The sequence below is a fragment of the Nicotiana tabacum genome, chromosome 4, assembly GCF_000715075.1.
Source record: "Nicotiana tabacum cultivar K326 chromosome 4, ASM71507v2, whole genome shotgun sequence".
NCBI lineage: Eukaryota > Viridiplantae > Streptophyta > Magnoliopsida > Solanales > Solanaceae > Nicotiana > Nicotiana tabacum.
In genome coordinates, this window is record NC_134083.1 from 117,422,545 (window position 1) to 117,448,503 (window position 25,959).

A 25,959-nucleotide genomic window follows, 5' to 3' on the forward strand; every position below is an offset into this window, starting at 1 on the left:
CCTATGTATTCCTTTTTGAGGAAATCAAGTCGGCATAGTTTTTGAAAAACATAAAAAAATAATATTTGGTTTTTCTATTACAAGAGAAAGGGGGAGAGAAACTGAACCCTACGTGGGTTGCCTACGTACCCCTCCATGGGAAGTCAGGTTGAACGTAGTTTTGTTACATCAAAAACCCTATCTTTATCTCTCTTCACGCGTAATATCTCTTGATTGAGTCCGAGTTGATAGGCTTCGTGCTGACTCTTCCATCCATTTTTGCAAAGATTAGAGCTCCACTAGATAGTGCTCTATGGACCACGTAAGGAACTTACTAGTTTGGTACAAAATTCCCTTTAGCTTCTTCTTGATGGAGAAAGATTTTCTTCAGAACCAACTGCCCCGGTGTGAATTGGCGAGGCTTCACTCTTTTGTTAAATGCACTAGCCATCCTGTTTTGGTATAGCTGTCCATGACACATGGCATCCATTCTTTTCTTGTCAATGAGCATGAGTTGTTCTTGCCTGACCCGTATCCACTCTGCATCGTTCAATTTTGATTCTTGAATGACTCTTAAGGACGGTATCTCGACTTCTACGGGTATCACTGCTTCAGTGCCATATACCAACATCTATGGTGTTGCCCAATAGATGTTCTCATGGTGGTCCGGTAACCTAATAAAGCAAAAGGTAACTTCTCATGCCATTGTCTGTAATTGTCCACTATCTTTCGCAGAATCCTCTTGATATTCTTGTTAGCTGCCTCAACTACCCCATTCATTTGTGGTTTGTAGTCTGTGGAATTGCGGTGGACGATTCTGAACTTCTCACAGATTTCCCTCATGAGGTCGCTATTGAGGTTGGCGGCATTGTCAGTGCTGATAGACTTTGGTATCCCAAATCTGCAAACGATGTTGTTCCGAACAAAATCTACCACTACCTTTTTTGTGACGGCCTTGTAAGTAGATGCCTTGACCCATTTGGTGAAATAGGATGTAAGGCCCCGTAAAAATTTTACTTAAACTCGGGGTTTCGTGGTGGCGAAGTGGACTTATGGGTTAGGACCTTTTGGGTTGAACAGTGCGTTGGAGAGTTGAAAAAAAATATTTTGGAAGTACAGGGCATTTTTGCGGTCGGAGAACTAATATGCGGACCGCAGATCTGCCGCAGAGTGAAGCAGAAGTTGGAGCTAATTTTTTGACCATTATGCGGTCCATTATGCGGCCGCATAATCATTTTGCAGGACGCATAATCCATTGCAGATCCAGCATGAAAGTTTCTGGAGGGAAGTTTTGCGGCACATTATGCGACCGCAGAACAGGTATGCAGACCGGTCACAAACTGAGGCAGAAGTGCCCAGTTCCGTAGGACCATTTTGCGGACTGCAGAATCATTATGCGGTCGCATATGAGACCGCAGGTCTACAACGGGGCTTCATTTTTTTCTAATTTTTGATCCGACCCTATTACGATATATTAGAGTAAAGGGCCACTTTTGAAGCAAAAATCTGATATTTCTAGTGTGAGGGAGTTCCATAGAATGAGAGGGGAAGTTCATAAGCTTATTGTTCATCAACTCTTGATCAAACTTGAAGAATTCACAAGAAACATTCACTAGGTCTTCATCCTAGAGGTAAGATTCTACTCCCTAGCCATCAATTGCGCGATTTTACTGAAAATAGGTAATGAGAAAGGCAATTCTTGGGTGTGGGAGTTGTCCATTATGCATGCATGTACTATCAAGGGTTGTGGGAAGAACGTTGAGTTAAATTGTGTAGACTTTGGGTAGTGGATGGAGGAATCCACCATAGGAGAACCCTGAAATCATAATACCCACCTATTGTTTGATATAATGCTCAAATGAGCTGGAACCATAAACTCTCTCCTAATTTATGTTCATTTTTGTTATACTTCTAAATAGATCGAAAAGGCTAAGAATTTCGGAACATTGTAGTAATTTAAAAAGCTCGAGGCGAGGTATGCTGGCTAAACCTTTTTCTTAGAATTGAACCCCACAATATCCTTGTAAGTCCCGAGTTGTTCGTCATAAATGGATTATTCTGGATAAACCTTGTGTCTTAAAGGTATATGTTCAATATGTGTTCCAATATTCTTGTTATGTTATATTCTATTTGAAAATGTGCTCGAAGCATGGGTTGCATATCTAAATGTTATATCTTTAAGTCGTGATTCAAATGAAAGCTATTATGTCAAAATGTGTAAGAGATATCAATGTTCTTAACATTCTTATTTGCTCAATATGTGGACTTAAAGTCTTGAATAGAAATGCTTTCTTGTTGATGATCCGTGAAAATGTTGAAAGTGAAAGAAGATGAATATAAAATATGAAGGACGGCCAACATGCCAAGAGTAACATTGTGTTATGGCCATCGGTGCCAATGAACTGAATGATATATCGAAGATAATGAATGAGTTGTCAATCATCGAGGAAGGGTAGGTTGAAATGACCTAACCCCGAAACAACACGTGCATGTGTAGGAGTGAACTGTGATTGTGCCCCTTTATTATGATGAGATTGATGTGAATAGAATATTCCCCTTTATTGGGATGAGATAATTACAAAAATAGCTTTCAGGACCCGATATGGGCACTTTGAGTTCCTAGTAATGTCTTTTGGGCTAACAAATGCCCCCGCAACTTTCATGGATCTTATGAATCGAGACTTGAAGCCTTTTTTGACTCCTTCGTGATAGTGTTTATTGACGATATCCTTGTATACTCGCAAAGTCGAGAGGACCATGCCGATCATCTCAGGACAGTTCTACGGACTTTATATCAGCAGCAGTTGTATGCAAAGTTTTTGAAATGTGAATTTTGTCTTGAATTTGTCACATTCTTGGGTCATGTCGTCTCCAAAGAAGGAATTAAGGTTGATCCTCAGAAGATTTCAGCGGTGAAGAACCTACTACCCCAACTGCGATTCGCAGTTTCTTGGGCTTAGCTGGTTATTTCAAAAAGTTTGTGGAGGGATTCTCTACCCTTGCCTCCACGTTGACTAAATTGACGCAAAAGGCTGTTAAGTTCCAATGGTCATATGCTTGTGAAAGGAGCTTTCAGGAGTTGAAATCGAGATTGACTACGGCACCAGTGTTGACTCTACCTGACGGTACAAATGGGTTTGTGGTATATTGTGATTCTTCAAGAATCGGACTTGGGTGTGTAATAATGCAACATGATAAGGTGATAGCTTATGCTTCTAGGCAACTCAAGAATCATGAAAAGAACTATCCAACACATGACTTAGAGCTTGCGGTGGTGGTATTTGCATTGAAGATTTGGCGTCATTATATGTATGGGGTCCATGTGGATATATTCACGGACCGTAAGAGCCTTCAACATATTTTGAAACAGAAGTAATTGAATCTGAGGTAGAGAAGATGGCTTGAGTTACTCAAGGATTACGATATTGATATTCTCTATCATCCGGGGAAGACTAATGTTGCGGAGGATGCTCTTAGCCAGAAATCTATAGGTAGTTTAGCTCACTTTGAGGCATATCAAAGGCAGTCGGCCAAGGAAGTACATCAGTTGGCTAGTTTGGGAGTTCATCTTGCGGACTCTAGTGAAGGAGGGGTGATTGTGCAAAATAGGGTTGAATCGTCGCTTGTGGTGGAAGTCAAGCAGAAGCAATACAACGATCCATTGTTGCTACAATTGAAGGAGGGGATTCATAAACATAAGACCATGGCCTTTTCTCTTGGCGTGGATGATGGTACACTAAGGTACCATGGGCGACTATGTGTTCCAAATGTGGATGGTCTCCGGGAAAGAATCAGGACCGAGGCTCAGACTTTTAGGTATTCCGTGCACCCGGGATCTACAAAGATGTACCATGATCTTAGGGAAGTCTACTGGTGGAATGATATGAAGAGTAATGTAGCGGACTTTATGGCAAGATGTCCAAATTTTCAGCAAGTGAAGGCCGAACACCAATAGCCCGGTGGGTTGGCACAGAACAAAGAAATTCCTATGTGGAAATAGGAAATGATCAATATGCACTTTGTGGTAGGACTACCTCACACTCCTCGCAAGTTCGACTCGATTTAGGCGATTGTGGACCGAGTCACGAAATTAACCACTTCTTACCTGTTAAGGCTACCGACACAGCGGAATAGTATGCTCAGTTGTATATCAAGGAAATCATCAGGCTGCATGGAACTCCAGTTTTCATCATTTCTGATCGAGGGGCACAGTTCACAACTAACTTTTGGAGGAAATTTCAGCAAGGGTTGGGTACTCAGGTAAATCTTAGTACAACTTTCCATCCACAGACCGACGGTCAGGCATAGCGGACTATTCAGACACTTGAGGATATGTTGCGCGCTTGTGTTCTTGACTTTAAAAGTAGCTGTGATGATCATTTGCCGCTGATAGAATTTGCCTACAATAATAGTTATCATGCTAGCATTCAGATGGCACCGTTCGAGGCTCTATAGGGTAGGAGATGTAGATCTCCCATTAGATTGTTCGATATTGAGGAAGCGGAGTTGATAGGACCATACCTCGTGCATCAGGCTATGGAGAAGGTTAAGATCATTACAGAACAGTTGAAAAATGCTAAGAGTCATCAAAAGTCCTACTCGGATGTGCGTCACAGGGATTTGGAGTTTAAAGAGAATTATTGGGTATTCTTAAAAGTTTCCCCCATGAAGGGTATAATGCGGTTTGGTAAGAAAGGGAAGCTGATTCCAAGTTATGTCAGACCGTACAAGATCATTCAGAGGATTGGTCGGGTGGCTTACAAGCTTGAACTACCTCCAAATTTGTCTTTAGTGCACCCGGTGTTCACGTATCCATATTGAAGAAGGTGGTTGGAAATCTGTGGCCTATTGTTCCAGTTGAGGCTATTGAGGTTAGCGAGGAATTGACTTATGAAGAAATTTCAGTTTTCATTCTTGATAGGCAAGTCCGTAAACTAAGAAATAAAGAAATTGCCTCCATGAAAGTACTATGGTGGAACCAACAGGTTGAAGAGGCAACCTGGGAGGCCGAGGAAGAAATGAAGAAGAAATGCCCTTATTTGTTTGAATAACCACGTATTTATAAAGTTGTGTTGTATGAAAATGTTAAGAGGGGACGATTCAATAAAGTTGTGTTTTATAAAGTTGTATTTATAAATTATGTATCATTTATACAGTTGATGTTAATGGTGTTCCTTGTTAGTGATACACTGCTCGTGAGGCTACGATTGCCGTTGTTTTTATGTTATGTTGCATCATTGGTTCATGCAGGATTCGTAAAAGTTCGCCAAGGTTTTGAGTTTTTTGGTACCAAAATAAGCTTATGTGCCACAGTACAGATTTTTGGATTGTGTAGTGCATCGTAGAGTTGGTAGAAATATTTGCAGAAAATGGCAATTACGTGATTCATTATGCTACCGCGTGTCTGTTCCGCTGACCGCGGAATCACCACAGAATGAGTAAGAAACAACTCAAATTTGAAGACCATTTTGTGGCCATTATGCTGGCCACAAATCCTTTCTTCTACTGCGGAACTGCATCACAGATCTGACCAGACCCAACCCAAAATTTGAAGACCATTTTGTTGCCATTCTGCTGGACGTGGATGCTGCCGCAGAATTGCATTGCAGAGTTGACATACTATTTTGTGGCCATTCTGCTAGCCACGGATCTATTTTGCTACCACAGAATTGCATCATCTAATTGAGCGCGGGGGTTATTTTTGAAAATTTCCTAATCCAACTCTATTTTTATATAAAGGCCTTAGGGGGACATTTTAGAAGGTACAATCTGATGTTTTAAGAGAGAGGGGAGGAATTAGTGAGAGAAGGAGGAGCTCCAACATCTTTCACTTCAAATTCTTGATCAAGCCTTGGGTATTCATGAGGGAAAATCTCATAAGTCTTATATTAAAAAGGTAAGACCTTTCCCCAGCTCACATGCAATATCCTACTATGCAATTATGAGTAAGATTGTATTATTTTGGGGGTTTATGGGATAGTGATCAAAAGCCTAGCCTCCATTTCGAATTTGGGGTGTGTGAGGAGAAGGTGGGGTGTGATTGGTGATTTAGGGGTGTGACGTTGGGTATGCATGTATCAATGAAGGTGATGTGGAGGATGTTGAACTATAGTGGGTAGATTATTATTTGAAATTGGTTGTGGGGTGAAATTCCACCATAAAAACCTTATAGTCAAAATGTGCACACTTAATGTTTGATGAAATGCCAATAATGGCTAAACCTATAAACGCCTCCCTAATAGTTGTTCTGTTTAATTATGCTGCTATAGATTGAAGTGCTAAGACTAGTGGATCGTTGTAGTAATCCTAAGAAAATCTCAATCGAGGTATGTTGGCTAAACTCTCACCATAAAATCGAATTTTCATGAGTTCCTTATGAATTCCACGTACGATTTGACCAAACTCCCATGCTTATTGTGCTAGATCATTACAAATGTTTTCATTTATCGAATGTCTAATTACTCAAATCATGTCTCAGTTTTCTCTATATGTATATCATACTCTCCCTTGGGAAATAGTCCTAGTATGATCGAATCATCAAATGATCATGAACTCAATACATGGTTCTGTTGAAATTACTACGCTCTTATTTGTAAATGTTTCTTATGTATTCTAAGCCCATATATATCACGAGCCGAAGCTATGATTTTCCAGATATTTTATAAGTGACTTTAAATGTTTTATAGTCCATGTCAAATGAAAGAATGAAAGCATGAAGTATGAAATGCAGCCATAGTGCCAAGAATGATGATTTACATTTGTGGCCAAGAGTGCCAATAAAATGAGAGAAAGTATGAAAGGATATGAAACAAATGTGATTCCTGTAAGTGATAAATTTTTTGGGAGTATTGTTAGGTCACCGAGGAAGGCTGGGTCATAAATGCCCAAGCCCGAAACTACACATACTAGTGTAGGAGTAGATTGAGGGATGAATTCCTGTTATGTATTATATTGAGATTATTCCTCTTGATTGGGATGATTTGATAGCAAGCAAAAACCATGTCGACCCACACGACATTGTGGTGAGACGACCCATACGATCGAGCAGAGATCAAACACCATGCCATGCACATGGTGGTGTTGTGTTTGTAAGTCCACCCGTATATATTGGGGTCGAACTCCATGCCATGTGCATGGTGGTTTGTTGGTACCTAGGATCTCCCAACCTAAAATGAGAGCTACTTATTTGAAGTTTTACTTTATTTAAACCTGAAATTTACATATTATTGATATACTTACTGTTTCCATGTATTTTATCCTTGGATGTTTTTATTCCATTTCATGAGAGGGTATTTAGATTTATATATTAGTACTATTCCATATGTACTAACGTCCCTTTTGCCATGGGCGCTACATCTTTAATAGATGCAGGTGGTTCTGCAACAAGTGGCAGTGATTGTTGATAGTATCATACCCTCTTCTAAGCGATTTTTGGTGAACATTATGCTATACCAAGGCCCATATGTTATATTATCTTCATGTACATTTACTTTTGAGATATAGTCAGGGCCTTGTAACCCGCACTCCCATATGGTACTCATGTTCTCCTAGAAGCTCTGTAGACATAGTGTGGGTTGTGTTTTGATTTGGGAAATCGCCCAAAAGACCACCAGACATATGTGTACCTACATAATAAGTGCAACAATTGCAGCATGAATACGTAAATCAACCCGTACCTCATAAGTATCTAACCTAACCCCGGAGAAGTAGTGACGAGGGGTCGACATCGGCACTTACTAGTGGTCCAATAAATTAAATAAAGTTGGAAATAAACAGATGTGAGGCAGAATAAGTAAATAAAATAACAAGTATAAATACGTGGTATAATCCTCCTCTTATATGAATTGCTCAAATATCATGTATCATCCCAAACAGATAAGAAATATCATATAAATGCCAAGTCTCAAATCAAAAGGGAAATCTCATGAATATTCGGACTCCTAGTGGTATCACGCATGAATTATGCTAAGGTCGTATGACTCAATCCATAATAGTCGTGTACATACACTGCCGAGGTCGTACGACCCGATCCATGGATGCATCTCAAATATACTGCCGAGGTCGTATGGCCCGATCCATAATGCTATTTCATAGCACTGCCGAGGCGTACGTCCCGATCTACAGGAATAAAGGAACTCTTCCAAATATGGTCAAACAATTACAACACAAAGATGGGCACATAAAGAAAGCATACTTTTTACCGACAATCAAGTATTCTGCCAAAACTAAAGGTAATGAAGCTCCCCTAACATAATCCCTAATAAAATTTTAATTTTAAATTTGAGTAATTAAACTAAATAATAATTTAACACCTACGGGGTACTTTTCCTCTCATAAGGTTAGATAGGAGACTTACCTCGCTCCGAAATATGATAACCGGCTCCAACGCCTCTCTAACACCTCAAACCGAAGACAAACAATCTGAAACTAATCAAACAACGTGCAAACCAATCAAAATATACTCCAATACTCGTGATTTAACTATTTATAAAAATTCCCAACCCTTCACGAAAAGTCAACCCCCGGGCCCACGCACCCGGATTAAAAATATTTTTGAAGATAAATATTACCCATAGCACCACAAACACAAATATATAATTTATTCTCAATTCCATGTTCAATTTCGTGGTCAAAATCCTAAAATACCATTTCTAGATTTTTATCCAAAATCAGACAATTTCTATTAAATTCTATGTTAAAATCGATATATAATCCATATATTTAACTCGAAACAAGTAAGAATAACTTACCTTATGATATATGGCGAAAATGGCTTCAAGAATCACCCCAAATCGCCCCACATGTGCTCCAAGAACATAAAAGTGAAGAAATGAACTCAAAAACCCGAAACTAGATGTTTAATGCACATTCCAGGCCTCCTTTTGCAATCATGGTCATTAGCCATGCGGTTGAAGTTAACAAATGTTCCAACATCATTTTCTTCATCGTGCTCGCGAGCAAGAAGCTCACGATCGCGGTGTACAAATTATGTCTTTCTCTTTATAGAAACCCTTTGGTAAAATGGCCATACATTTTTGTACTAAATTCCAAATGACAAACGGTTTTATCCTATGAAAACAAGATTCAAAGGTCTATAACTTTTATTTTTTGATAAACTCTAAATTCCTTATAGATTGCAAGATATAAGATCTCCAAGTCAGACCACAAACAACAAAAATTCCTTATTCGCCATCACGACCCCACATTCCGCAATCGCATTTCACAAGGCCTGAAATGCACTTTGTTCTTCGCGATCGTGGCCCTGACCTCCGCGATCGCGATTCACACCCCTAGCATCAGTTATCAGCAGGTCAAAACTCACTCGAGGTCTGAGAAACCCCGTCCAATCATTCTAACAAGTTTATATACCCTATGTAAACTTGTCCACAGACTCGGAATACGAATTACAATACTGAAACCAAGAATTAATGATCAAACTCAATGTCTTAAACTTTCTTAACTTTTCAACCTTTATCCTTCACCGGACGCATCCGAATCACACTTAGACATTCTGGATTGCGACCAAAGTTCACGCATAAGTTTCAATAAATAAAATAAACCTATCCAAGTTCCCGGAACACTGCCTGGAGTCTGATAACACCAAAGTCCATTGTAAGTCAAACTTAGCAAGTTTCAAAACTTTCAAAATGCAAATCCGATAATAAGCATCGAATTGCTCTTGGACTATTTGATACTCAACCCGAACATACGCCCAAGTATGAAATCACCTTACGAACCTATAGGAACCTTAAAATCTCAATTTTGAGGTCGTTTACTCAAAAGTCAAACTTGGTCAACTCTTCCAACTTAAAGCTTCCGAATTAAGAACTATTCCTCCAAATCAACTTCGAACATCTCAAAAATCAAAAACAACCACACATGCAAGTTATTATACATAAAGTGAAGCTGCTGAAGTTCTCAAACTACCGAATGACATGCTAGAGCTCAAAACGATCGATCAGGTCGTTACGGCCTACATATTATTTTCTATGGGATTCAACCCTGACTCATAGTTGGGGAAATTATATTGCATGTGACCGTGTCCGCTTACTCTTTGGGAGTGGATTGGGACGTCATCAAAATTGGCGTTGTTGTCGGGGAATAATTTGGCGCATTTATGTTATTTGAGAAGTAAGCGTACATGCTTTGGTCCAAACTTGTGAATACTTGTGTAGTCATTTTTTTCTTATTTTGTTTTATTTTCTTGTTTGTTTTCTTGCTTACTTTCTTAATTTTATTTTTCCAAATCAATCCCGGAGTACTCAAAAACCGCAATCGACTATAAATACAAGTCATAATACACAATATGAACACACTCAAGACCTCTAATCATTAAATGCTAAAGCTCAAAACGACCAGTCCGATCGTTACAATATGAGCTAAAAGCTAAACAAGAGTTTGAACTAGCAACGGATCTCGAACTGAACCGAAATTTAAGCTGAAACTGTGATGAAACTGAACTACTATCTGAACTGGTACCTATCTGGAGTATTGGGCTATAACCCCCCCCCCCCCCAAATCAGGTAATTATATATCTGAACTAGCCTCATGTATAGTCATGCAATGCAAACGGTAGCTATATACGCGTATATAACATGCATGACTAGTGTTATTGGCTATATCCCCCCACCAGGAAAATATATAATAAATAGGCCCGGCTGGTGTTATGGGCTATCTCCCCCAACATATAATCAATAGGCCTCGTTGGCGTTATTGGCTATATTCCCCCAACCTAATCAATTTAAGCATGTAGGAGGCATAACACACGTGGCAACATCATATGGACTGAAGAGATCATGAAGAAAATCATAGATGGAATCACAAAAAAAGTTGGCTATTTTTTTGTGGCATCGATTGTACAAGTTTGGGAAGAGGGATGGACGGGTGGAATGAGGGAAAGCGGCTCGATAGACAAAAAAAAAGAGTAGCCTCCCTAGAACTCGGGAACGTCATTATCAATGAATTCCTGAGCAATTCTCAACTAACATATGCGATTCATTCCCGTAAATGTTATAACATATAAGAAGACTCCTTACCATTCCAGTGAACCATCTGGCGAGTGACGATGAAGAATGCAAGCAATGTTGTAGATCGGATATCGATATATTGCCCTTTGAAAAAAGTAAAAAAAAAAAAAAGAGCGCTAGGGAATAGACAAAGTTGCAGAAGTGCTTCTAGATCTGATGGAATAAAGCAAAATTTCTAACAAAACTTTCTACCTCTTGCTTTCATAGAAAAAAATAATTTAGGAGATGAAATCCCGATTACATTACTGTATGCCAAAATTTTATTTGAAAGATCAAGCTAGAGAAAAGACGTGTTTAGATAATACCTTTTATCCTAATCTTATCTACTGAAAAAGGGAGCCCACTTGATCACCTAAAGAGATTTTTAGGCATAATTGGCATAATTATTACCGAGAGGATTGAGCTGCCAGAAGAGATTATCCTCTTTTGGGCTAGAAGAGAAGATTTGTGCAGTCCATAGAAAAAGAAAAAGAAGAAAGTATTCTGAAGCCAAATGCTCTTGGATGGGTAGTTGAATAGGGGGATAAATCATTTTTTCTTCTTTATATTGTATGTGGTCAACTACTTTGAGGTCATGAGAGCCTTGTGATTTGATATAAATTATGGCATACATCTATGAGGAGAGTGGCGCGACCAAAGAACATCCTAGAAGCGAATCAGCTTACCATTGCCTAACCATAGTCTAGCCCAAGTTCTGCTTAGAAGTCTCTCCATAAAGAATAATACCTCTTTCGATGCAGGATATTTAAAAGGTGGGTTGGTCAATCCATTTTTGCCATTTGAGAGGCACTTAGTAGACAAATATGAGCACCATGGCATTTTCTTTTCCTTTGGAAATTTCCTTAGCCACTTCATAAGAAGGGCTGATTTTGTTGAAGCCTTCTCACGTCCACGACTGGTTGAGGTCACGACAATGCCCTTTTGGTCACTTTCCACGATGTCTCGCCCAAACACGTTACCCTTCTCGTAATGGTGCTCTGATAGAAAGCTCAAATTTTTAATAAATATCATAAGAGAAGATGCGCAAGCAAAGAAGGTTGTGCGTCTTTTTTTCTCACATGCTTTCCGTTGGTCAACAACCAACCAAAGTGCTCTATACTTCTCTACTACTCATACAAGCTTGACAAAGTTAAGATGTATTAATGGAATCATTTAGTCTCAATCAATCAAGAATATTATATTTTTCAGGAGATAGATTAGTTGGCGATGAACACGTAAGAATCGCCTTAACTAAAATTAATGAAATTGGACATAAAAAGGCCATTCAGGTTCGATATTGATTAGTTATCAGTGGAAACATAAAGATAAAATAATCAACTAAGTATCAAATTGACCAAATTGAACAAATGATAGGTCAAGATCATGTTGTTCATTGGGAATTGAAGAGGGGAGAACGAGTAGATGTCGAATGATTAATTTCTATTTCTTATTATTGTGGAATTTGTCAACCAGGTGGATCGTCGTCACACATTCCACGAACTCATACTAATGTTGGGACTTGTCGCAAGCTAATTCAGAAATGAAAGAAGTCTACCAAAAGTACTTGGTACTTGTCGAATGAATCACATTGATAGCTTCAATAGTTTACTAAAATATTTGTGAATGATCGTGACAGCTCTTCAAATCCTATTCAGTCTGATTAGATATGTCACCGAAACAAAGTAGTTCTGTTATGTCACTATTTTCTTTTTGGATTTCGGGGATGAGCCGGCCAATCCTAACATCATTTATAAGGAGCCGGGCGATGAGGCATCCTCCTCAAATAAAGATGTCTCTGATGCTACTCTCCAGGCAATAACAACTTTTTCTATTTTGATTTTTTTGGCGAGTTTGGCCAGGGGTGAAAAAAGAGAGATGCTTTCTATTATTCAAAAGTAGAAATCGCCCCATGCTCCCATGATCCGCTTATCGAGGAATAGAAAGGAAGGACTCGGGGCAAGAGCAAGTTGGGTTGGGGTCTAGCCGTAAGCGCAGTGGGAGTGACATAGGACGTGCTCGTACGGTTCATAGGAGGATATGAAAAATTCCTTATTTGTTGGGAACTTTCACTCCTCTATATTTGAAATTTGCCTCTCTAAGAGCATTATGATCTGCAGCTCATATGGTCCCTTATAAAGTCTCTATTGGTCTTATTCTTATTGTGCACCTTGTGAGCACGTTTGGATCTGCGAAGGCAATTGCAGTATGGGGAATGTTCGCTTCTCGTCGCAATGCTCATTTTGAGTTGTGGGTAGTAAGGCGGGCAACTTTATATGATCAAGGGCTGGGGCACAAGGGTCTTGGTACTATATAGCTGTGAAGAACCCCGATGGTGACTGCAATGAGAAAAAATCTCACTCACGGGCCTAAACAATGAGCAAACACTCGAAATTGAGAGCAAGGGATCACCTAACAAATAGACGAGCTCAAAGGGAGGAGGGAGGCAAGAACCATGCTTTTAGAAGACCAAAACCCAACCCGATCTGAATCTTATCTGAAATGCGAGAATAAGTGAGTATGAAGTGACATAAGGGGTCATTCTCAAAATAGGACGGGGAAAAGCCTTTAGGTTATTTAAGTAGGTTGGGTGAAAGTTCGACCATATGAGTACTCTAGGATATAAACCAGGGCAACAAAAGTGGAGCATATGATGATATCCCCCGTTTTCATTTCCTGGAAGTCCCCGGTAAAGAAAAGGGATGTAGGTGATGGCGTGTTCTACTTCTTATGATGAGAGGGGCGTCAAACTTATTTCTATTGGTTATTGCATGGCAGATGGTATAGATGATGAACTGCGGATCGCTTTTTTGGGACCTATTATCTTAATAGGTGGCAAAGTGAAATAGGAAAGAGGCCGAGCTTGATGAGTTCCTTTTTAGCCTCTATTCAAAAGGCTCTCATGTGGAGCTAACATGGATGGCTACAAACAAGTATAGCCAAATCAAGATAAGAGGGGATGGCTGTTCAGAGGCCGCAAAAGGACTACCATAGGAAAGCTTGCCATTAGTATCTAACATAAAAAGTGATTCCCAGATAGCAGTAGTCTCTATGTGAATCTCTTCCCGACCAGCCTGGCCAAATCGAGGCACCACTTGGTATGGGAATGGCTCAACCCATATGCATCATTTGATGAAAGCAATCAGTTACCTCCGATGATTGTCAAGAAGCAAGGGTGTAGCAGCTGGTAGAAGTTGCTTCTTTGCGCATCTATTTTCTTGCTCGTTAGCGCTTGATTAATAAGACAGAAAGAGCCTTTCTTGCTTGTTTAGTAAACTCTCACTTTTTGATAGGATTAGGTGCTTGCTAGGGCACGACACTTTTCATTCTTCATTTGATACAAACAAGTGTTGGGTCGGGGATTTCTGTCATGTTATCAAAAAAAGAGTTGGGTAAAGAAAATTCTCTCTTTGGAGGAGCACGAGCTTTGTCAAGTAGAGCCAGGTTGTGCTACTTGATTCTCCAATAAAAAACAAATCAGTGGGGCTATGCCGGTACGACTGAATATGCATTAGAAAGGTCAATCCCTCCCCTACTACACAAAAATAATTGGGCCAAAATTCTAAATTGCACGCTTCGGTAGAATAATATCGTGGCAATGTAGACCTAAGTTGTCATATTGGATCCTTAGGAACCATCACAAGTACAGACGGCTTAAAGAAGCAAGCCCCTATCAGAGAAAGCCATTGTGTGCTAGCCTAGCTAGCTAATATTTTTTAGCTGGCTGTTATGTTAGTTGTAGCGCGCATTCCCTTCTTCGCTCACTTTGGAAAGATTTTTCATTATATTCTTATGATGACCTGGTCAAGAGAGTATGATATATTGGTGTAAAAAAGTTTATTTTTTCAGTGATCTTGGTTTACTTGACCGAAGGGTACAGTAGAACCTGAAGGAAATGAATAAATACACGGTCTATAATTTTTGCAAAATAAGGACCGCTATTGGGAAATATCTTCCTCCTCTTGGTCGTCATCAAAGAAGTTGACTTCCTAGGCTTCCTCTTTCCCATTAAAATAAAATCAGTGAAGTCCATCCTAAAGTTCAAAATCTACATCCAATCCCAAAGGTTCACGATGAGAACAAATTGTAAGGCGTTGAAAGAAACACTTAAGAAAGATGTCCCTCGTTGCAAAACATTCTTTCGCAAGATGGCAAGTCCCTCTTTGATTTTGATATAGAACACATAAAGGGGGAGAGTCACAGTTGCCCTTATTTCCTAGGAATAAAATTTATTTTCTAAAAGGCCAGTATCAATGCAATATTCCATAGATAAGCAAGAAACTAAAGCCTCTCTCTTTTATTTATGATATACCAACTTGAATTCACTTTCCCTTTAGGAAAGAATTTCTTTCTCCTCAAAGTAGGTGCTCGCTCCACAGTACGATCAGGTCAAGATGCGGCCTCGATTACATCGGGTGGGCCATACTCCCAGAGTAGAGCTTGAAGTAAGGGACAGAACATTAGGCAGGGGCCTCTATCGATAGAGCTAAAGCAGTCATTCATTAATCTACCCTCGACAAACTAAGGAAAATGGTTGATCCAATTACAGAACAAATACAGACATAAAATAAAAGATACCGCACAGAACGCCCGCTCTAAAAAGCTGCCCTCCAGCATTCGTCCTTCAAACTACCCACCAATCATCCAATACAACTAACTATTCCTAGAAGATAAATGAATGAAAGTAATCAGTGAATAAAATAAGGTGATAGAAAAAGAAGAAATGACCTAGGAACGAGGAAGGAGGATTAGTTTCCCCACCTTAAAGTACTGAGCATTTTAGGGATCTAGCTCATTGATATAAAAAAGCGAAAGACTCAATCCAGGCTGAAGCGTCCCTAGATTGAATCCTTAGTTAGAGAGAGGGGCTAAGCTTACGTAACGCTATAGGAACAAACTTTTTTGTGCGCTCTCAGTTGTGTTATATAGATGGGCTACCCTGTGAAATAAAACATCATATGTTAGTAAGTAGCATCTGTAATAGAATCCATAGCACCTAAGAAAAAAATGGAGTAGCTTGTGGGTCGGTCGTCATTGCACATTAGCTGGTCAGTGGGGGTAAGAGAGTATTCCGTTGGTATTTTCGGTCGCAGTGCGACCTTGCCTTGTCAACAAGGGGATCAAAATGAGAGAGTTATCATCCCATACTCAAGTCTGACTTCGATCATCTTCTCCTACCTGTGCAAGATGGATTTAGCTTCGGTGATTCACCATTTGAAAGGCGAGAGAACACAATCGTCACAGAACCAATAAAGTCCGATTCTATTTCAATCGTAGGTATTAGTGAATGAATAAAGAAAGTAGGTATATGTGAATAAATTCATTAGGTCTTAATGCAAATTTAGGTCAATAGGATTAAAAACAAAATAAAAATGGAAATGAATGTTGGACTCTCTTTACTTCTCAGCCTTAAGCTAAGTCTTCCTCAATGACCGATCACTTTTCAGCATATTCCAGTAAAGCCTTAAAGGCAAAGAAAGCCTTCAAGATAATAAGCTACTTAAGAATAAAAAATAAAGAAAGAAAAGAATTGAAAAGATTGAAAGTAAAGAATGCAAAGAGAGATACGGAAAGGTTGAAAAGCAGGGATATGACAGTAATAGGATGTCATTTCATGTATGAATGGGTTAGGTATAGAAGGAAGGAGATGAAATATGGTGCATAAGTAATGTAATGATGGCTATGGGCTTTCTTTTTCTAGTTTGAAAGAAAGATTGTGCCATGGTGAAATCCAAGACAGGACAAAATGCAAGGAAGGTGAAATGGTATTGGAAAAATCCAATACAGAATGTCCCGAGGGAGCATTGTCGAATGAATTGAGTTCGGTTTAATTTCCTAAAACAATGGTGGATTGAAATAATAGAACTAATAATAGAATAAATAGACACAAAAGAAAGTACTTGAGAACCCAAGAAAGGAGAATAAGCCTCTCTAAGGGAAGAAGACCTAGCCTAGCTTTCTTTCCGAATCATCAATAACTACCGGCTTTCAATGGGTCTGGCTATCCTTTCACCGGTCAGTCAATTATGGAAGACTCTGCTGGGTAGAAGCCCTAATATCATTAAGAATATATTAATATTTTTTATTCTGTGTGTCTTTTTAAAATAATGGAAGGTAGTATATAAAGAATAACAAATAACAACCTGCTAGAGAAAGAGGGCGCTAGTCTGGGTATAAATGTATAAGGTCCACCAATGCACACAATTATTTTGTTATTATCTCCTACTCGTTTAACTACTCCTCGAGACATTTCTGCTGATGGGCCCTTGGATTATAGCAGGAGCAACCTCAGTTGATGTACCCAGGCACCTGTGTAAGATCCCGTAAAAATTTTGCCTAAAAAAATCTGGGGTTTCGTGGTGCTGAAGTAGGCTTATATGTTGACGATTGTAGAGTGCGTTGGGGAGTTAAAGAATATTTTTGGAAGTGTAGGGCATTTCTGCGGTCCATTCTGCTGTCGTAAAACTTATATGCGGACCACAGATCTGCCGCAGATTGAGGCAGAAACTTGGGCAAAATTTTGGAACATTATGCGGCCGTATAATCATTATGCGGTCGGAGAGTAGGACAGTAATGCCCAGTTCCGGAGGGCCATTATGCGTCCCATTTTCATGACCGCAGAACCGTTATGCGTCGGGACTTCATTTTTTTTAATTTTTTTACCCGACCCTATTTCGATATATTAGAGTAAAGGGACACTTTTGAAGCAAAAAATTGATATTTCTAGTAAGAGGGAGTGCCATAGAGTGAGAGAAAAAGTTCCTAAGCTTATCATTCATTAATGCTTGCTCACATTTGAAGAATTCAACAAGAAAGCTCACAAGGCCTTCAACCAAGAGGTAAGATTCTAGCCCTAACCCTCAATTACGAAATTTTATTTTGGCATAGGTAATGGGGAGGAAGGTTTTGAGGATGTTGTTTTGGAGTAAAGGAAATCCTTCATAGGAGAAGCTAGTAACAATAATGCCCACATAGTGTTTGATAAAATACTCACATGAGCTGGAAACACAAAGTCCTTCCTAATCTATGTTCAATTTTGCTATATCTCTAAATATATCAAAGTTGCTAGGATTCCGGGTCTGTGTAGTGAATTAAGGAAAGCTCAAAGCGAGGTATGTTGGCTAAACTCTTATTTTAGAATTGAACCCCACAATGGCCTTGTAAGTCCCGTGATGCTCATTAGAAATTGATTCATTCCAAATAAGCCTTGTGTCAAAATAAATATGCGTTCAACATGTATTCCAAAGATTCTTGCTATATTGAGTTACTGTTTGAGAATATGGTTTAAGTATGGGCTATGTGTTATTATGTTATGATTTAAGAATGTGATGCTAATGGAAGTTATAATGTCAAATTATGTAAGAAATTACATGTGCCTAAGACCCTAAATTGTTCAAGTATGTGTTTAAAGTCTTAATTTGAAAGGCCTAGTTATTGTTTATCAGTGATGTTGTTTGAAAGTGAAATAGTGAGCATGAATTATGAAATACGACCAACATGCGAAAAATGATATTTTGTTATGGCCAATGGTGCCAATAAAATGAATGCCATGTAAAAGAATATGAAATGAGTGATAAATTCTTTTAATAATAAATGTCTTGGGAGTATCATTTAGCCACCGAGGTAGGGTAGGTTGGAATAACCTAACCCCGAAACTACACGTGCTAGTGTAGGGGTGATTGAGGGGTAAATCCCCGTGTCAATGTGATGAGACTGTTTCCCCTCATATTGGATGAGTTTGGTGTGTTGAGATATTTACCCTTAAATGGGATGAGATTATTGCTAATAAAATGTGAGGTGATGTCAACCCACGCGGCATTGTGGTGAGACAGCTTAGCCGCTCGGGCTGAGATAGGACTCCGTGCTAACACATGGTGGTGTATCGGTGCTAAAGATCTCCCAACTTAAATTACTGAAACCTATTTGAAATTTATCTTTCCCCTAACTTGACACCTTGATATTGTTTGTGTCTTTTATTGATTTCATATTTTATTCTCCGCTTACTGTTGCTCGTTCTATGGAGAGGGTGTTTAATCATACATACTAGTACTATTCCATATGTACTAATGTCCCTTTTGCCGGGGGCGCTGTACCTTTAATGGATGCAGGTGGTTCCACAACAAGTGGTATTGATCAGTGATAGCAGCACACCCTCTCCTCAGCTGATTTGGTGAGCCCCACTTTATTTCGCGGCCCAGTATCTTTTATCCTTTGTACATAGCATTTTGAGATATAGTTGGGGTCTTATTGCCGGTACTGTCATAGAACTCTTTTGTTCATGTTAGAGGCTCCGAAGACATAGTGAGGGTTGTACCTGTTTTTGGGAAGGTTAACTAAAAAAAATATTGTAATCATATCGTTTGTTCTACTTTAACTATGATTGTACTATGTTCTGTTTCAAAGACTTGTTAATGACGTAACTAATTGAAATAAACTGGTGTTACTCACATGACCTCTTACGGTCTAATTATCGAAATGTATTCTTCTCTTTATTCATGGGTAAGTTGGGTAGACGACACTGTGCGGGCTTGCTCGACCGGGGTAACTCTGTTGAGCGCCGGTCGCGCTCCCCGAGGTCAGGGTGTGACGACCTGTCTTTAGAAGCTTCTGGATTGTTAAATTTGTATGGCCTTAGTAATGAGACTATTTTTTGTGCCACTTTTGATGATGCATGCATTAGGCACATGTATGTGTCAGTTCCATAGATCAAGGCTTTTAAGGACTTATGAGTTGGTGGTTTGTCACCAGGCAGCACATTACACACTAGCAGATGGATGCTATAAATTCCTCCGAAATATTATGAAATACTGTGTGGCCATATAATATACTCTAAATTCTTGTTGTCGAGGCAAGTGAATCAACAAATGCATGCAAGAAGGGATATAATTTAGGAGGTGTATTTTATCTAAACATTCACCTATAATAAGAACAATAGATGCAAACATTATGGAATCAGAAACTTAAAAAAAAACCAGGTCTCTTGTTTCCAGTTTTTTTTCTTAATCAACCATATGTGATGACAGTTTTGGTAAATTTCAAGGAAGCATGGCTCGCTTGTTAGGCTTTATGTATTTTCTTTTATATGACCCACATAGGTACGGAGACCCTACCCTATAAAGTGAAACAACATAAAAGTAGTAATTAGACTCTTCACCTAGTTTTATGCTCATTAAAATATTCTTTAAAGGAGAATTCTTTTTATTGGCCATTATTTTATTTTCTAATGGTCAATTTCAGCCTTCTAAATTTGAACTTGCAGAAAGGCTGAGATACATTGGAACAATGATCCAAATAATCTTTAATGTTTTGAATTAGAAAATGTCGCTAACTAGATTGTGTCAACATTATAGCATTAGGGACACTTTGTATAATCCGATGTCTTTTCTTCAAATGACCAAACTCTCAAAAATAATACAATACTTAGGGGTGACAGTAGTGGAAGTAGTTTGTATGAAATTTGCTGGGCACTTACACGCATTATTTGGCCCATCTTTCTTTCCTCCATGTTTAAACACTGCTCAGTGAGACAATGTAGTCAAGTCAACAACAGCCAGAGCAAAAAATTAATATATAATGACAGTTCACCTTCTTGTGGCAACATCTCCATACTAAATAGATTTGTAAATTCTCCTGCAAGTGGTTGAAAAGTTGTTTGGGTTGTATAGCTTAAGTTGAGCTCGCACCAAATAAAAAAGCAATAAGTTTCTAATTTTAGAAATCGTCTTAGCTAAACATATAAAATTTAAGTTTTTTTCTTTTTCATTTTTATTGCAATTTATAATGCATTAAGGGGACAAAAATCAGAATCTCTTTGCTGAATGTGGCTCATAACCGGTAGCCGGAGATAGAGGAAAGTAGAAAGATATTGACTTTGAATCAAGATTCTCCTTGCAAGCCGATTCCCCTTGCAAGCCGAATCCCCAGCTCATGAATAGGTGCTGAAAATCTTAAAATATAGAACCGTGACTATATAGAGGAGTAAGGAAAGAGCTCCCATGACAATGAGGTCATTTTTTCATGGCTTGCACTTATTGATGATGAGTAGGATTTTTGTGCTTTGTCCGTTCTGTGGGCTTTTATCGAGGATAGCAAGCTTGATAGGGCCAAGCCTTCATTTGTAGGACTTTGATGGTGCATGTCATTCATGTAAGCTTGGGCCTTTCATTCGGGTCCTATTGTGGCACCATGTAGGCCAATGTGTATAAGCTTGGGCTTTCTTAACGTGGCTCATTTGACAATTCAGTACATGGATGTCTCGAATCAATTGGCATAGAATATGGAATCTTTTCTACGTAAGCTGATTGTGCAAAGTTTGCTTGTTCATACATGCAATGTGATTTTGGAATCTTTTGTTTGCTCTACAAGGTAGTCAAAGCCAGCAAGTTTTTTATAAAACAGGCATGATAGTCTTCAACTGCACAAAAGTTGTGCGGAGAACTAGTAAGAATTGCGCCTGCCATCCAATTCTTGACGGATGGCGAGATTACTATAGCACTCTATAAATGGAGTCTTGATAAGTATCTTCACTTCATCAAATTCTTTTCAATGAAATTGAGTAATATCACATATGGCTATGGATGCTGCAAACAGGCTTTCTGCAATTGTTGCCAAAATGGGGCAACTGCAAAATGAAATTCAAGAGCACCGTAGAGTGCTAAACTTCCCTTTGAGAAGTGTTAGAACAATGGATCCTCTAAGAAAAGAAGCGTACATTTGCGCTACCAGAGAGTGCATAGAGGGTTTGGAGGAGATGTAGCAAGCGCTGCAGGCAAAGCAGGAAGCGCTCATTGTTTATGGAGCACTCGGGCGCCTGGGACACTAGAAAAGATTAACAAAAAGTAGTTAAGTCGCCTTCAGTCTTCCTTATTCTAGGAAAGTATGTAGTTTCAAATAACAAAATAGTAGTTCTAAAATGTTGGCCCTATTAGTTGTTGTGGGTCACGAGCATATAACTTGTTCTGAATTTTTCTTTATTTTATATAAGCCCTTTCATTAAAGTTATTTTTTAATTGTGTCCACTGCAGTACTCTAACTCTATATAGTGTACTACATTACATGAAACATAGTTTATTATTTCCCATTCGCTCTCTTTAGCATTTTTCTTTAACACAAATGAAGGTAGCTAGTACATTCCTAGCTTCTTCATCAGGTAACCTGCGAATTCAACACATTGTTAGCGACATTTTTGTCCTATAAAAGTTTATTAATGAATCAGTATCTCCTTTACTTGAACAGTTTCGACTTCCACTGAGAGCTCGATTAGAGAATTATCATCCTCACTTCGCATACCCCCTTTCGTCTTTCGCCAGGGCTTATAAATCACCAATATCCTTACTGTGTTTCACGCTTTTCAGGACCTCGATCCAAGCCCTCAGTCTCAAAAACTATAGCATGGATAGATAGATGCCATAAGACTGTTAGCTATTAAGTATTTCGTATATAGCAGGATTGTGACCTTCCTCTCAACCCAATCCCTTACTTGACCCTCAAAACTCACTATCGAGTTGTAACCGAAGCAGATCAAAGGAGGGACGATGCCCAGATGACATATTTGACCCAATGTCAAACAGGCCAAAGGCTTAGAATGAGATGAGTCAGGGATCCAAAATGACTTCATTCACTGATCATCAAGCAAGAAAGATGCTTTACTCAGCATTTCAGGCAAGAGAAACTATATAAGTGTGCCATCAAGTTAGGTTAGGCTAACCTTGGAACTAGATGTGGTCACCCTTCTAATCAAACACCACAGGCGATGGCCAGGGATCATCCTCTCAATAGGACAGAAAGAAGGAATCTTCCTAGGGAGAACGTAGACAATTTCTGGAAGCATCATTTACTTTGCTGTTCACAGTAGCAGCTTGACAAGTGGGAGAATAAGGAGTGTCGGAACGAGGGCATGAAGGCTATAACATTGAGTTGGAGGCCTTATTTCTATGACATCCAAAAAAGCCATCCCATTCAATAACCCCTGCTTATGCCCTTGCTCCCTTCTATCCCTTATAGATTATCTGAAGAAATTTGCAGATCAAAATGGAATTCTGAACCACTATAGAAGTGAGCGACTTGATCGCAAACTCTTTGTTTGTTCAACTGACCGATTCGAATCGATTGGGCTTGATTCCGGGTCTTGTTTAGTCATAAGCCTATCTCATTTGGTCTTCACTTGTCTGTTTTCATTCCACTCCTTTCTAACTCAATTCTGCATTTCAATAATTTCAACATTGTTCCCCTTCTCCAGGGCGGCAGATAGGTCTAGGGATCCGAACTATCTCACAATTTCAATCGGGTTAGAAAAATGCTCCTGAGAAATTCACGTATCACTTGAGGAGTAGTACAAAATCTTATGAAAAGGCAATCTACTAGTTGAAAAAAGGAGGATGTGTTGAAGAGTTTATGTTGTCTCGGTAGGGAATAGTCCAATCTTTTCCAGCACTGGTACAATATGAAAGAGTCTTTTAGAATTCCTTAGAAAATGAATGAGATCAAAAAGGCAGCCCAAAAGCAGAGAATGGAGCAGTATTATAATCGAAGAGCCAACGCAGGAAATATAGGAGACTTGGTCCTAAGGAAAGGAACTCAAAGTACCCGGGAGCTCAACGTAGGTAAGCTAGGCCCAACATGGGAAGGCCCTACCAGGTTTCAGCTGTCACCAAGAAAGGTTCATATGAATTAGAGAACCAAGATGGAGAAAAGTTGCCTAACAACTGGAACGTGGCACACCTCAAAAGATATTATTGCTGATGAACATCACCTGAACTGAAAGTATGTGCTGCACTCTTTTTCCCTTCATCCAGTTTTTGTCCCAATTAGATTTTTCTATCAAAGTTTTTAACGAGGCAGCAACAGAAAGCATACTACAAAGAAAGCTTCAATAGACTCAATAAGACCTTTAATATCAAGGCACACAAGCAAAGATCCACTCTAGGACGGTTAGATAATCTTTTGCTCTATAGCAAAATTCCCACCAGGAAGCTAAGTTTGCTATCGAGCAAAGGTTACCCGACTGTTCACAAGTACAAATCACTAGAGGGTTGTTAGATAATCCTTCGCTCAATAGCATGAATTCCTGAAGGGAAGTAAAATATGTTACTGAGTTAAGGATTATCTAGCAATTCATTAGTGGGATCCTCGAATGTACAAGACTTCCAGTGTTCCAATTCACATTCTTTGCATTCAAACACGGGGGGGGGGGGGGGGGGGGGAATACGACAACAATGACTGCCACGTCGACCGAGAAAGAAAAATACCGGAAATATAGTTGTATCATCGGTACTGGGGACTGTGCGGTCAGCCCCGTAGAAACCAGTTGTATAAGTTAACCACAAGTAATGACAATTTCTTTTAGCCACAAGTAATGGCACTTTCTTTTTTCAGCATAACAAATGCTTATGTACTTTTTGAAAATAGAAGGAATAAAATGAAGTCCTTTTGTTTTTGTCTTGTTTCTTGTCTGAACAATGAATTAACTTTGTCATTTGAAAGTTAAACAAGTACTTCAAATACTAATGTCGTAATGAACAGGAGACGTCATCTTCAAGAGGGCCCTCTCTTATAAAAACCATCATGTAAAATGGTTGGTTTTGGAAGAACTCATGCCCGAAATCAAAATACTTTCGGGAACAATACACCCAAGGCTTCACATAATAAGACGCAAGCAGTAAAACTTGCGCAAAACTCTTAAATAAGAAGAAGAGAATGCAAAGATTAAAACTTATATAAATGTTCAAACGAAAGAAAGACTCAAACAATACTTGAGCAAAAAGATGTTTTTATTTACAATAACATGCCAAAATGGCACAAATTCAAGAATTGGAAAAAGAAAAGAAAGCTAAACTGCAGCATCTCCGGAACCCGGGGGAAGAGAAGTGTCTGCGCCCCTAGGGGAAGTGGATAGTCCGCCGATGGCTCAACATTTTGGCCTTCGCCAGTTTGGCCTTCAACATCTACACCTACTAGGATATTAATTAGACAGTATGAAAATATAATACGGATAAGTAACGAAAAAAATGAAGAATACCTTATACGGAATAAGATAATAGTAAGAACTAGTACCGGAAGTTAACAATAGAAGTAGCATAAAAGAAACAACTAAAGTGATACAAATGTCATGTACGGACTACAACTACTAGAATGATAAAGAGTGAAGCAACAAGAAATATTCTTTCCACAACACTTTGCAACATGAAATAAACAGCCAGAAACACAACGAGATACTGCCTCGTGTATAATAAAATCAAACTGAGGTACCGCCTCGTATTCACATTACTCAATTTCAATCACAATCTGTCCTTATACCGCCGCGTGAGCCTTACATTTGAAACTAGGTTTTGAAAATAGTTTTTTCAAAATAGTTACACGCACTTTAGCCTACTTTGTGACGCCGCCTGGCTTCACGTAGTTCCCCTACAAGCAACACGCACATAAGTCCCACCTTATACCGCTGCATGCACATCAATATCATATTGCAATATGAACTCGCACAACAAGTGCCCACATTTCACACTTTACCAATAATAACAATATCAATATTTCCACAACAATAGCTCACGGCTCCACCACAATGTATACAAGAATACAAACAACAATAATGGATGAAAAATGCTCAATAAGATAGATGTTTCAACAATAACCAACATCGCCTCAATGTATTAACGATTTTCTTATTAGATAAGACTAGCTCACAATAAAGGAAATAATCTTCAACGATGAATCTCAAGTTATGGAAGTCAACAGGTAAGGGGCAACATGAACAATTAATTTAATAATGATAATTAACAATGGAGAGGTAACATATAACAATAAAGGGGCAACAAGTTCAACTAATAGCATGGGAGCAATTTAGCAAGTAGGATGTAGAACAAATACTAAACAAGTCAACTAAAGCATTTAAGGATAATCTAATACAACTAAGGATGATTCAACTATGAGAATTTAGAACATAATATGGCATTTCAATTAAAGCATGAAAATAATCTAA